This window comes from Geotrypetes seraphini, chromosome 6 (assembly GCF_902459505.1).
Source record: "Geotrypetes seraphini chromosome 6, aGeoSer1.1, whole genome shotgun sequence".
Classification (NCBI taxonomy): Eukaryota; Metazoa; Chordata; class Amphibia; order Gymnophiona; family Dermophiidae; genus Geotrypetes; species Geotrypetes seraphini.
In genome coordinates, this window is record NC_047089.1 from 7,096,284 (window position 1) to 7,109,701 (window position 13,418).

The following is a 13,418-nucleotide window of genomic DNA, read 5'->3' on the forward strand; positions in this document are numbered from 1 at the left end:
AAGAGCCATCGGCTCAGTTGTGACGTGTGTATACTGTACGTACTCGTATCGGAAGACCTTGCTTGTTTAGAACAGTCACTATACTCTGAGCGTCAGAGAGAGAAGAGCCATCGGCTCAGTTGTGACGATGTGACGCGTGTATACTGTATGTACTCGTATCGCAAGACCTCGCTCGTTTAGAACAGTCACTTCACTCCTGCAGCGAGAGAGAGAGAAGAGCCATCGGCTCAGTTGTGACGTGTGTATACTGTACGTACTCGTATTGGAAGACCTTGCTCGTTTAGAACAGTCACTACACTCTGAGCGTCAGAGAGAGAAGAGCCATCGGCTCAGTTGTGACGATGTGACGCGTGTATACTGTATGTACTCGTATCGCAAGACCTCGCTCGTTTAGAACAGTCACTTCACTCCTGCAGCAAGAGAGAGAGAAGAGCCATCGGCTCAGTTGTGATGTGTGTATACTGTACGTACTCGTATTGGAAGACCTTGCTCGTTTAGAACAGTCACTATACTCTGAGCGTCAGAGAGAGAAGAGCCATCGGCTCAGTTGTGACGATGTGACACGTGTATACTGTATGTACTTGTACTGCAAGACCTTGCTTGTATATCAGGTTAAAATGTAATCAAATGTTTTGCTTGCCTTGGTAGCTGTTCAGCTATTCATTTGCTCAGAAGTGCCATCTAGTGCCCAGCCACTCTCACTGCAGGAAGCAACGTCTCCAGGAGACTTTGACCTGTCCTGGTTCTGCACTTACATCTGAAGGCAGAGGGGGAGTTGTTCTTGACTCCATTCAATGCAATCAGAGGTGGATCAGAGTGAGAAGCTTTACAGAAATCCAGGACTGGCATAAAATCTCCTTCATGGAACGGAGCCATTTGGCCCTAAAGTGATTTCAATGGGTGCAACTTTTCAGTTAAGATTTCCTTGCAAATGTTTTATTTCCTATCAAGGGAATAAATATATATTTTTTGAGCCTGCCCAATTAGGTTTCTTTCTGGAGAGTAAAGGGATCTCAATGCAGCCAGAATGAATCAAGTGATTAGTGCGGAATTTAGACTAAATAAGTAGGTTAAACCTCATTGCTGCTCCTTTTGTTATATGTTTTATTGTACTTATATCCCTTCTCCCCAGGGGGTTTTCTTTTTTTGTCTTGCCTACCTCCTTAAATTGAGGACTATATAGTTAGCATATTGCTTTGTATATTTTCTCTAGTCTGTATTGATTAAATATTTGTATTTCAGTATTTCCTGTACCATTTTATGGTTGTATAGAAATTATAAATAAATAAAAAGTGAAAAAAAAACCCCAAAACCTGGAACTAGAGGGACACCAGCTTCAATGGCAACTCCAGCAGTTAGAAGCTAAGGACAGTACCAGGTGGATATCTAAGGTCTATGGCCCAGAAATATCAAAGGAAAAAGATATTTTAATTTAATCATGAAATTATGATTACAGGGCAGACTGGATGGACCGTTCAGGTCTTTATCTGCTGTCATTTACTATGTTACTATGTTTAAGATGCTCTATAATCGGGGTATTCCTTCATATCTATTAGCCCTGGTTACTCATAGACTACCTCTCGCTCATTTCGTTCCCTAGATGGTTGTCATTTAGTTCTCCCAGCGGCTAAAAGAGTGTTTCCTGAATGGACTAGAAACATGGCGATTTTGGCTCCTGAACTTTGGAACGCCTTACCTTTTAAGAAAGGTTTGGACAAGTTCCTGGAGGAAAAGTCCATAGTCTGTCATTCAGAAAGACATGGGGGAAGCCACTGCTTGCCCTGGATTGGTGGCATGGAATGTCGCTACTCTTTGGTTTTGGACAGGTATTAGTGACCTGGATTGGCCACCGTGAGAATGGACTACTGGGCTTGATGAGCCATTGGTCTGACCCAGTAAGGCTATTCTTATAACAGATCTCAACCATCCTTTCAGAAATTCAGGGCTGAGTTTAAAAACATTTTACTTTGAATTAACATATGGATTGGCACCTGTTTGACATTGCCAGTTCTTTTGGGTCTGTCTCTCTCCTTGACTGTTGACCTGTACTATTGATTTTATGGCATCCATTTCTAACCTTGTTTATTGTAATCTCTTAGGTAGGGTTACGAGAAGTCAGGATTTCCCTAGACATGTTCTCCGAATGCTGTCCCGATATCTCTCATTGATTGTGCAGGTCAAGGGGGGCGGGGCTGGGGATGAGCCCGGGGGCAGAATGGGGTGGGCCTGGCGACGGGCCATGGGTCCAGATTTTCCGTTTGAAAAATCTGCTAACCCTACTCTTAGGTAAACCGCTGATCACAGAGAAGGCAATATACCCCAAGGACATAAATAAAGAATCTAAAATCCTTCCCTTGGGAATCTTTAATTTTGAACATATTTCTAGTTTTGACTGTTGTGGGGTTTATGGGCCAATATTCTACTTGTTTTGTTTCCAAGTTCAAAATGTCCTCCTTGTAATTACTTTCGGTAATTCCCCAGCCAGATCTCTAAGATCAACAGATCAGCATTTGCTGACCGTCCCGTCTCTGAAAATAATAGGCATCAGAAGAGCTACAACTTTTTCAATCATAGCACCCCAGCTATGGAACAAGTTACCAATTTATCTGCGTGGTGAAACTTCTTTAGAAAAATGTAAAAGCACATTAAAAAGCCACCTATACAAAGATGCATTCGAGTCATAAACAGGATAACTCTTTTATCAACAATCTCAGGCTCAAATATTTAAATCTAACCAGATCTATATATAGGTCACAACTTCTCCCTTTCATTTTTAGACCTTGTTTTATTGTAAAACATTTTTAATTACCCTCCTGATGTTGTTTTTCCTTAAATGTTCTCTTACTTTCTTTAATAATTGTAGTTCACTCCTTTTCCTTATTAATTGTGTACATTGATTGTATGTTTGCCTGTTTAAATTGTTTTATGTTGTCCTCCCCCCAAAACTGTTTTTTATTGTTATATCAAAATTTTAATAAACTTGAAACTATCTCTTTAGCTCCCTCCATCCCTCTCTGTAATTGCTGCCACTTTGCCTGTAAACCTACTACTCCCTTTTTCTGTTTCCTGTCAAACTGTAAAAGTCTGTGACGCAGTGTCTTAGTCTTTTTGAGTTTCTCTTTTTTCTTGTAAGCTGAAAATGCTGTCAGTTTCCCCTTCTACTACTACTATTTTAATCGTAGCCAATGTGTAAATAGCTTTTAGCTAATGAACACATCAAACAGTAGACAATCATCTACTTTTCAAAAGCATCTGGATTTGAGTTTGACTAAACGCACTTAACAGAAAAGCGAATATCCCTCAACAACTTTGGCTGGTTCTGAGACATGTGTAAAGGTCTTTGCATGACATATGCTTAAAGTATGAACAAAATTCCTTTGAGATCAGCAATGCCTTTTTCTCTCTTTAGCGCCCCCGTGTGTTCAGACTGACTAATAGGCAAAAGACGTTTTTTCTCCATAGGTCATAGGCACATAAAAGAAAAAGAGGATATTTTCCTAAATATTAAAAACCTTGAAGGACATATCTGAAAAAGTCCTTCCAGAGGACGCATGGTAGCCCTACCTTCAGGTATTGCCACACTACCCCGGGATCCTAGTCTCAGTCAATTCTACCTCTAAGAATTGGCCAGGTGTGTGAGCAACAAGTCCTAAAACCCAGCAATTTTCCAGATTTGCAAGTATTTTTGTGAGTGATGCTCCTAGAATGTATGAGTTTGCTCATGTGCTTTGTTTAGAGGGAACATAGTTATCGTAGAGTTGTGGGTATTCAGAAAATGTTCGTTCATGCAATAGATCCCACTCTTCCACGACCACCTCCTCCCCTAGAGTTTAAACTCTAGAATTCATTGCCGGAGAATGTGGTGAAATCGGTTAGCTTAGCGGGTTTAAAAAAAGGCTTGGCTAATTTCCTACAAGAGAAGTCCATAGGCCATTGAGATGACTTAGGGAAATCCACTGCTTGTTCTTAAAAATTAGTTACAAACCCCAAGAACTTCCACACTCTTCCATGACCCTATAAAACACTCTCACAAGCTGCTCAAAATCCATATACAACCCTTTAAGCTAGAGCCAGTATGTACAGGAGCGAACAGACTATTAAAGAAGCCTAAAATTAGGCCCAGAAGGTGGGTGGGTGGGTGGTCTTTTGGAAGGGGGTTGCTTTTGAGGGGGTGTTTGGGAGGGAAGGGTGCTCATGGAGTGGGAGCTTCAGGAAAGAAGCATGATGTGGAAGAAAATTATGAGGGGTTGGTCCTGAGGGGCTTCTGAAGGAGAGATGATCAGGAACTCCCCCCCCCCCCCACCGATACACAACCCATGTACCTGCTTAGCTAACCAACGGAGGGGCTGAATATGTGGTTAGTTTCTGGGAGGCAGCTTGAGCCTGGATTTTCCACCCTGGTACTCGTTAAGGTACCAGCAGTGAATATTGGGGTGAGAAACAGGCAGTGGTGAATGGTGGGAGAAGAGAGGCTGAGTGAGGAATGAGAGAAGGAGGGGCCATATTGGATGGTAGGGTGGATAGAAAGGAAGAAAACAGAGAAGGTGAGAGAGACAGAGGCACTTGGACAGGAGAAAGAGAGAGGTGATGTTGGATGGTGGGAGAAGAGAGAAAGGGGCAGAGGAGATCCTGCATGGCTGGGGGGTGGGGAGAGAGGAGATAGTAGATGGATATGGTGGAGGGGAGGAGAGGAGATCCTGCATGGTTGGGGAGGGCGTGGGGAGAGAGGAGATATTGGATGAATATGGCGGAGGGGAGGGGAAGAGATCCTGCATGGCTGGGGGAGGGGATGGAGAGAGAGTAGATAGTGGATGGATATGGCGGAGGGGAGGAGAGGAGATCCTGCATGGCTGGGGTGGGGCAGAGGGAAAGGGGGTGATAGAAAGAAAATCCTGCATGGCGGGGGCAGGGGGTCCGATTCGGGGGAGGGGGCAACATAGAGGAGATTATGAATGATTGGGAAGAGGGAAGAGAGACACAGGATATGCTGAATGGATGAGAGGAAAGAGAGAGAGACAAAAGATGCTGCACGGCAGGGTGAAGGATTAAGGGAATGGGACTTCATATAACACTTTTTCTGTGGGCTTTACACAATCAAAACAGTTTACATGGGACAATGAAGTGTTAAGTGACTCACCCAGAGTCACAAGGAGCTGCCGTGGGAATTAAACTCACAACCTCAGGGTGATGAGGCAGCTGATGTCACCACTAGGACACTCCTGAGAAATCAGAGAAACAGAATGGGAGGGCCTGGGTGACAGAGATAAAAAGCAGAAAAAAAAGAGAGAGGAGACGAGACTGGATTCTAAGAATGAATGAAATCTGAGTGGACAGAGTCATACAATAGAAGAAAGCCGATATTTCCCATTCAATGTCGATGGATGCAGTAGAAGAGGTGAAGAAGACATGAGAGAGAGAGAAAAAAAAAGAAAAATGGATGAGACCTTGGAAAAACTTAAGAGAAGATAGGAAGCAACCAGAGGCTGCAAGCTACCTAGTGGTCTAATGCTTGTCAGGGCAGGAGTAACTCCCACTCGCTCCTGAGGGTCACCCTCTACTGGTAGTACTGCAAGACTAGCTCTAGAGGTCATGGTGGCCATTTTCAATCAGGAGCCACAAGGGGCAGGAGTGAGTGGAGTTCACTTCGTTCCAGGTGAGCACTAGACCATCAGGCCTGTTACAGTAGGCTTGGGGGGGGGGGGATTGGATTGTTTTTGGTGTGTCCAATATTGGTCGCCGTACCTAAAGAAGGACATGGAGATACTTGAGAGGGTTCAGAGAAGAGCGACAAGAATGATAAAAGGTATGGAAAACCTTTCATACGCAGAGAGGCTGGAAAGGCTGGGGCTCTTCACCCTGGAGAAGCGAAGACTCAGAGGAGACGTGATAGAGACTCACAAGATCATGAAGGGCATAGAGAAGGTGGAGAGGGACAGATTCTTCAGCCTATTGGGAACCACAAGAACAAGGGGGCACTCAGAGAAATTGAAAGGGGACAGGTTTAGAACCAATGCTAGGAAATTCTTTTTCACTCAGAGGGTGGTGGACACCTGGAATGCGCTTCCAGAGGATGTGATAGGACAGAGTACATTACGGGGTTTCAAAGAGGGATTGGACAAGTTCCTGAAGGATACGGGGATTGAGGGATATAGATAGAGGTAGAGATAGGATCATGAAAGGGTATAGATAGAAGAAAAATGGGGATTAAAGGGTTTTAGACAAAGGATCACTTACAGGTCATGGACCTGATGGGCCGCCGCGGGAGCGGACTGCTGGGCGCGATGGACCCCTGGTCTGACCCAGCAGAGGCAACTTCTTATGTTCTTATGCAGGTCCCGACAGATATTGAGCTGGGACCTACATATGTTGCAGATGAAGAAAAAAAATTCCCACTAGATAACCCCCCCTCCCCAGCAGTAAATTCTAAAAGACAATTCTGCAGTTTTTGCAGAAAAATTCAGAGTCCCTGGTTCATCTGCAAGTGTGCAGAATCGAGAGTTATGGCAGAGGTTCGAAGGAGCATCCCACATCTTGGCCCCCTTCTAGGCCATCTGCAAAATTCCTATTGCCTTCTTGAGCTCCGTTTGAGACGTTCTGCTGCTGCTATAGCCCAGTAAATGGTATCGGAACAAGATACAGCAGTAAGAGGGAGGACAGAAGCAAGCATACATCGGAACGATCGACTCCTGCTAGGTCAACTGAGCCTCGTCCACGTAGCTCTACTCTTGAACCTCTGCTTTAGAAACAGAAGGCTGTCGATTGACTTCCTGAGAAATGAAAACACCTCCAGGTTCCTTATCCAGCATTCAGCTTGACTTTTCTAGTTTTATTCCTTGTTCTCTGGACTCTGGACAGGGTAACGTGGGAAATAAATAGCGGTCTGATGGCGACTTTCACCCGGGATCTTTAGCAGCTTGCTTTGTGGAGTTCCCTTCAGGAGACTGTGAGCAATAAGTCAGATCTCTACCTCATATCTGTTGGATGGCTTCCTATTAGAGAATGACACAGGGACAAATTTGTCTCCATCCCTGTCCCATCCCTGAAAGCTCTGTCCTCATCTGCAAAAGCCTAGAACACGCGGGGACGGAGACAAATTTGTCCCCGTGTCATTTCTATCTATCTCAGAGAATAGTTAAGCTCTGGAATGCGTTGCCAGAGGAAGTGGTAAGAGTGGATAGCGTAGCTGATTTTAAGAAAGGTTTGGACAAGTTCCTGGAGGAAAAGTCTGTTATTGAGAAAGACATGGGGGAAGCCACTGCTTGCCCTGGATCGGTAGCATGGAATATTGGAATATCGGTAGCATGGGGTTCTGGAATCTTGCTGTTCTTTGAGATTTTGCATGGAATGTTGCTACTCTTTGGGGTTCCAGAATCTTTTGCTACTCTTTGGGATTCTAGAACCTTGTTGCTCTCTGGGATTCCGGAATCTTGCTATTCTTTAGGATTCTGAATGGAATGTTGCTACTCTTTGGGGGTTCCGGAATCTTTTGCTACTCTTTGGGATTCCAGAATCTTGCTACTCCTTGGAATTCTGTATGGAATGTTGCTCCTCTTTGGGATTCTAAAATCTTGTTACTCTTTGGGATTCCGGAATCTTGCTACTCCTTGGGATTCTGTATGGAATATTGCTACACCTTGGGTTTTGGCCAGGTCCTAGTGACCTGGATTGGCCACCGTGAGAACGGGCTACTGGGCTTGATGGACCATTGGTCTGACCTCTTCCAGAGTCACATGGCAGAACCAGTTGTTTACATCACATGCTTTAAAAAAAAAAAAAAAATGCTCAGCCTGTTTTAAATTTGGCAGCATCCCCTGAAATGCACAGCAGTGGGAAGTAGCTTCTCTTTTAAGCTTTGTTCAGCAGTCTGGCTTTCTCTCTATACCTCTGGATCCTCCAGCAACTTCCGCATTGCTGCTTCCTTAGCGATCCTGTTACTTTGCTCTCTCATGGGACAGTTACCACTTTGTCTTGCTGTCTGTAGAGGTCTTTTACTGGTTGAGTACTGCAAACTGTCTTTTGTTTGAAAATTATACTGGGTTCTGGTTTTGGGGGGGGGGGGGGTCCATCTCCAGGGCACATTTCCGTTTCAAAGGAGCTTTGCCTTGAAATTCACTAGGATGCCTTTGTACCGTGGTATCTCATGCGGCTTCGTGACGTGGTAACTGGATTAAACACCTCGGAGGTAAGACTTTAGATTTAAGTATAACTTAAGTAAGGCTGTTTGGGGAGGGGGAGATGGAATTATGTTAGGGACATTCAAATATTTGCTAGCTATTTGCAGGAAAGGCAATCATTTTTCAGTAGAAATAAGGTTTTCGAACAAGGGATTGTAATATGAAGGTGAAAGAATAGACTTAGGATTTATACAAGGAAATATTCCTTCTTAGCAAGGGCGGTGGATGCAAACAAGAACTTCCCAAGAAAAACAGGAGGGAAATTCAAGAGGGACTGGGATGACCAGAGAGGATTATTAGCTATGGGAAAGTTCAAGTTCAATTTATTTAATATACTGTAAATATAACAACATACTGGATCAGACCAATGGACCATCAAGCCCAGTAGCCCGTTCCCACGGTGGCCCATCCAGGTCCCTAGGACCTGGCCAAAACCCAAAGAGTAGCAACATTCCAAGCAGAATCTCAAACAAAAGCAAGATTCCGGAATCCCAAAGAGTAGAAACATTCCATACGGAATCTCAAAGAATAGCAAGATTCTGAAATCCCAGAGAGTAACAAGATTCTAGAATTCCAAAGAGTAGCCACATTCCATGCTACCGATCCAGGGCAAGCAGTGGCTTCCCCCATGTCTTTCTCAATAACAAACTATGGACTTTTTCTCCAAGAACTTGTCCAAACCTTTCTTAAAACCAGCTACGCTATCCGCTCTTGCCACAACCTCTGGCAACGTGTTCCAGAGCTTAACTATTCTCTGAGTGATTACAATAAATCATTTGTCTCTTCTGATGGGAGGAGACCAGGTTCTCGGGTGTTATGCTAAACTGGTTTCATTCATATTTCTCAAATCGTACTTTTCAAGTTGTTGTTAATGATTAAGTTTCTGTGAACTTCCCTTTTTCATTTAAGAACATAACATAAGAACAAAAGAATAGCCTTACTGGGTCAGACCAATGGTCCATCAAGCCCAGTAGCCTGTTCTCACGGTGGCTAATCCAGGTCACTAGTACCTGGCCAAAACCCAAGGTGTAGCAATATTTCATGCTACCAATACAGGGCAAGCAGTGGCTTCTCCCATGTTTTTCTCTATAACAGGCTATGGACTTTTCCTCCAGAAACTTGTCCAAACGTTTCTTAAAACCAGCTATGCTATCCGCTCTTACCACATCCTCTGGCAATACGTTCCAGAGCTTAACTATTCTCTGAGTGTGCTGGAAGGGTCAGTGTTGGCATCTACTGGTATTTTAATTAGGGCTCCTTTTACAAAGCCACGTTAGGCTTTTTTTAATCATCGGCCACGGCGGTATTAGCTCCAACACTCATAGAAATCCCATGAGCGTTGGAGTTAATACCGCCGCGGCCGGTGATAAAAAAAGCCTAATGCGGCTTTGTAAAAGGGGGAATTAATGTTTTCGTATCCTCTGTAGCCTTATTGATTCAGGATCTGGGATTGTAGCTTCTTTTTATGCCGACGATAGCCATCTGGTGGTTGCCCAAGATACTTGGAACTTTCTTTCAGGCTGATCTTGAATGAAGGTTTGATCCAATTAATAAGTACTTGTGAATCATAAATTATTCTTGAATCCCAAAAAATTCAAGGCAACTTGGTTCTCTTGTAAGCAAGGTCTACCGTTTACGAGGGGCCACTGAAAATTTCTCAGCACAACCAAGAAAAGAATGATGTACAGTGGAGCCATGAAACTTACAAATTAATCCACACTTTTCTTGACACTTTTGTTTCAATGATATGAATTTAAACGAGCAGTGTCAAGAAAAGTGTGGAATAACATGTAAATTTATGAGCATAACTTTTATGGTTAGGCTGAGAACTTTTCAGCGGCCCCGCCCATTGTGATGTCATAATGCCTCATTCCAACAATTCCTAAGAGCCAGCCTCATCGGTGATGTCACAAAGGCCCATTTACTAGATGAATTTGCCTTGAAAAGTGTCAAGAAAAGTGTGGAATAGCTTGTAAGTTTCATGGCTCCACATCGTTCTCTTCCTGGTTGGGCTGAGAACTTTTTTTGGCCCCTCCTATTGTGATGTCATAATGCCTTAGAGCCAACCTCATCGGTGATGTCACAATGGCTCGGTTTCCCTATACTTGTGCCCATTTCCCAGATGCATTTGCCTGTTTGAAACAAAGAGTCAAGAAAAGTGTGGAATAGCTTGTAAGTTTCATGGCTCCACATCGTTCTCTTCCTGGTTGGGCTGAGAACTTTTTTCGGCCCCTCCTATTGTGATGTCATAATGCCTTAGAGCCAACCTCATCGGTGATGTCACAATGGCTCGGTTTCCCTATACTTGTGCCCATTTCCCAGATGCATTTGCCTGTATGAAACAAAGAGTCAAGAAAAGTGTGGAATAGCTTGTAAGTTTCATGGCTCCACATCGTTCTCTTCCTGGTTGGGCTGAGAACTTTTTTCGGACCCCCTTCGGTTGTGATGTCATAATGCCTTAGAGCCAACCTCATCGGTGATGTCACAATGGCTCGGTTTCCCTATACTTGTGCCCATTTCCCAGATGCATTTGCCTGTTTGCAATAAAGAGTCAAGAAAAGTGTGGAATAGCTTGTAAGTTTCATGGCTCCACATCGTTCTCTTCCTGGTTGGGCTGAGAACTTTTTTCGGCCCCTCCTATTGTGATGTCATAATGCCTTAGAGCCAAACTCATCAGTAATGTCACAATGGCTCGGTTTCCCTATACTTGTGCCCATTTCCCAGATGAATTTGCCTTGAAAAGTGTCAAGAAAAGTGTGGAATAGCTTGTAAGTTTCATGGCTCCACATCGTTCTCTTCCTGGTTGGACTGAGAACTTTTTTTGGCCCCTCCTATTGTGATGTCATAATGCCTTAGAGCCAACCTCATCGGTGATGTCACAATGGCTCGGTTTCCCTATACTTGTGCCCATTTCCCAGATGCATTTGCCTGTTTGAAACAAAGAGTCAAGAAAAGTGTGGAATAGCTTGTAAGTTTCATGGCTCCACATCGTTCTCTTCCTGGTTGGGCTGAGAACTTTTTTCGGCCCCTCCTATTGTGATGTCATAATGCCTTAGAGCCAACCTCATCGGTGATGTCACAATGGCTCGGTTTCCCTATACTTGTGCCCATTTCCCAGATGCATTTGCCTGTATGAAACAAAGAGTCAAGAAAAGTGTGGAATAGCTTGTAAGTTTCATGGCTCCACATCGTTCTCTTCCTGGTTGGGCTGAGAACTTTTTTCGGACCCCCTTCGGTTGTGATGTCATAATGCCTTAGAGCCAACCTCATCGGTGATGTCACAATGGCTCGGTTTCCCTATACTTGTGCCCATTTCCCAGATGCATTTGCCTGTTTGAAACAAAGAGTCAAGAAAAGTGTGGAATAGCTTGTAAGTTTCATGGCCCCACATCGTTCTCTTCCTGGTTGGGCTGAGACCTTTTCAGCAGCATCTCATACACCTCAGTTTCAATGCCATCCAGTTTTAGTTAAAGATATTATTACATCTCTAGGAGTGGTTTGAGACACTAAGTTATCTTTTGGTCCATATATATCACAGATGGTTAAAACCTCATATTTTTCTTTGGGAAAATTAGACCCATGAGCCATTTTTTTTGGATAAGAGAGCAAAGAATATACTTCTTCATGGCTTAAGTCATGTAAGATGTCTGCAGTTTTAATTGAATCACTTACAGCTGCTTGAAATACAGTGATTAGATTTTGCTTTTTTATGCCAGGGCCAGAGATCGTGTAACTCTTTTGCTGAAGAAACAACACTGGCTGCTCGTGATAGCGCAGATAAAATATAAAATCCTGGTTTTAGTGCATCGAGCATTGGTTCCTGGAGCACCAGAAGAGAGGGGGGAGGGGGACGTGTAGTCTTGCTTCTGTCTCCTCCAGTCAAATCCCCCTCCCCCATTAATTTCCAATTCCATTCTCCCTCCACACCTGGTGCTGGATTATGCATATTGGGGCAAATTTTGCCAGTTAGACAATAAACATTTGGTTGCTAAGGGGGGGGGGGGAGGGAGACTTTGCGCTACCGCATTAGCGAGGGCTAACGATTAGCATGCCTAAACGCTAAAGCCCATTGCGCTAATTATTAGTGTGCTCTAATGCGGTAGCGCCCTTTGTTGAAGTTCCCCCTAATTGTCAGTTCTATAACCGCAATTTTGCAAGGAGCGACCTCTACAGAACAATAGCGTGAGTCTGCTTTTGTGCACCTAATTTCAGACGGCAGCGTTTGCCCTGGCACAAAAACTGGTATAAATCCTTGCCCTAAGGACTGCCAACGAGGCACGTAAATGGCAGTATTCTGTGACTGTGTGCCTAATTGCCCTGACCCGTCTATGCCCCTCCCAGGTCCATGCCCCCCTTGGAGTTACCCACCATAGAGATTAGGCGCTCAGTTTATATAGTAGGAGGTGGAACACAGTTGCCCCCATAATTGCACATTCTTGCCAGCTGGCACTTTTAAGTCTAACTATTCGTACTTATTACCAATAATTTGCCAATGTAGCACTAATTAAGAAATTAGGTTACGAGCATAGCTGATCTATTCTATAGTTGCATGTTGTATTGTTCGTCAAACTTTGGACACCATCTGCCCAAAATTAAGTGCTGTCTGACCGGCCAGGAATGGCTCCTGGCTGGCCAATATCACATAAGAACATAAGAACCGCCATCTCCAGATCAGACCTTCGGTCCATCAAGTCCGGCGATCCACACACGCAGAGGCCCAGCCAGGTGTACACCTGGCGTAATTTTAGTCACCCATATCACTCTATGCCTCTCGTAAGGAGATGTGCATCTAGTTTGCTTTTAAATCCTAGAACGGTGGATTCCGCAATGACCTCCTCTGGGAGAGCATTCCAGGTGTCCACCACTCGTTGCGTGAAGCAGAACTTCCTGATATTTGTCCTGGACTTGTCCCCCCTTAGCTTCAGTCCATGTCCTCTTGTCTGTGTCACATTGGACATTGTGAATAATTTTTTTTCCTGCTCTATTTTGTCGATTCCTTTCTGTGATATTCAGTGGGAGATATCCATGTGTCTCCCGCTGGCCCACAAAAACCAGAAATTCAAAGCTGGTCACCAGATAGAGTGCCAGCACCTTCGTCTTGCACTGAATTTCCCGGTCACTGACGAGTCTGGTCACCAGGTATGTCATGCGACATACCTGCTCAGTGCCAATACTCATTGGCTAACCATCCAAGTCTAGCGGCCAGATAGACCCACTTAAAAAGCAGGTTTATCTTTGACTATT

The 13,418-nt window shown here is 44.2% G+C and overlaps 1 protein-coding gene across 5 annotated transcripts in view; it reads left to right on the forward strand.

Annotated features, from left to right (window-relative positions):
* Window positions 1–13,418, forward strand: part of ARAP1 (ArfGAP with RhoGAP domain, ankyrin repeat and PH domain 1) — a 331,554-nt gene that overhangs the window by 74,014 nt on the left and 244,122 nt on the right. Inside the window, exon 1 of one of the 5 annotated variants that reach the window (XM_033947926.1) lies at window positions 8,037–8,182. The exons of 3 other annotated variants lie outside the window; for them this stretch is intronic. The gene's annotated coding sequence lies outside the window, so the exon portion shown is untranslated. Of the gene's footprint in view, window positions 1–8,036; window positions 8,183–13,418 lie in introns of those variants that run through there. One more of the 5 variants, XM_033947928.1, reaches the window with a different exon arrangement.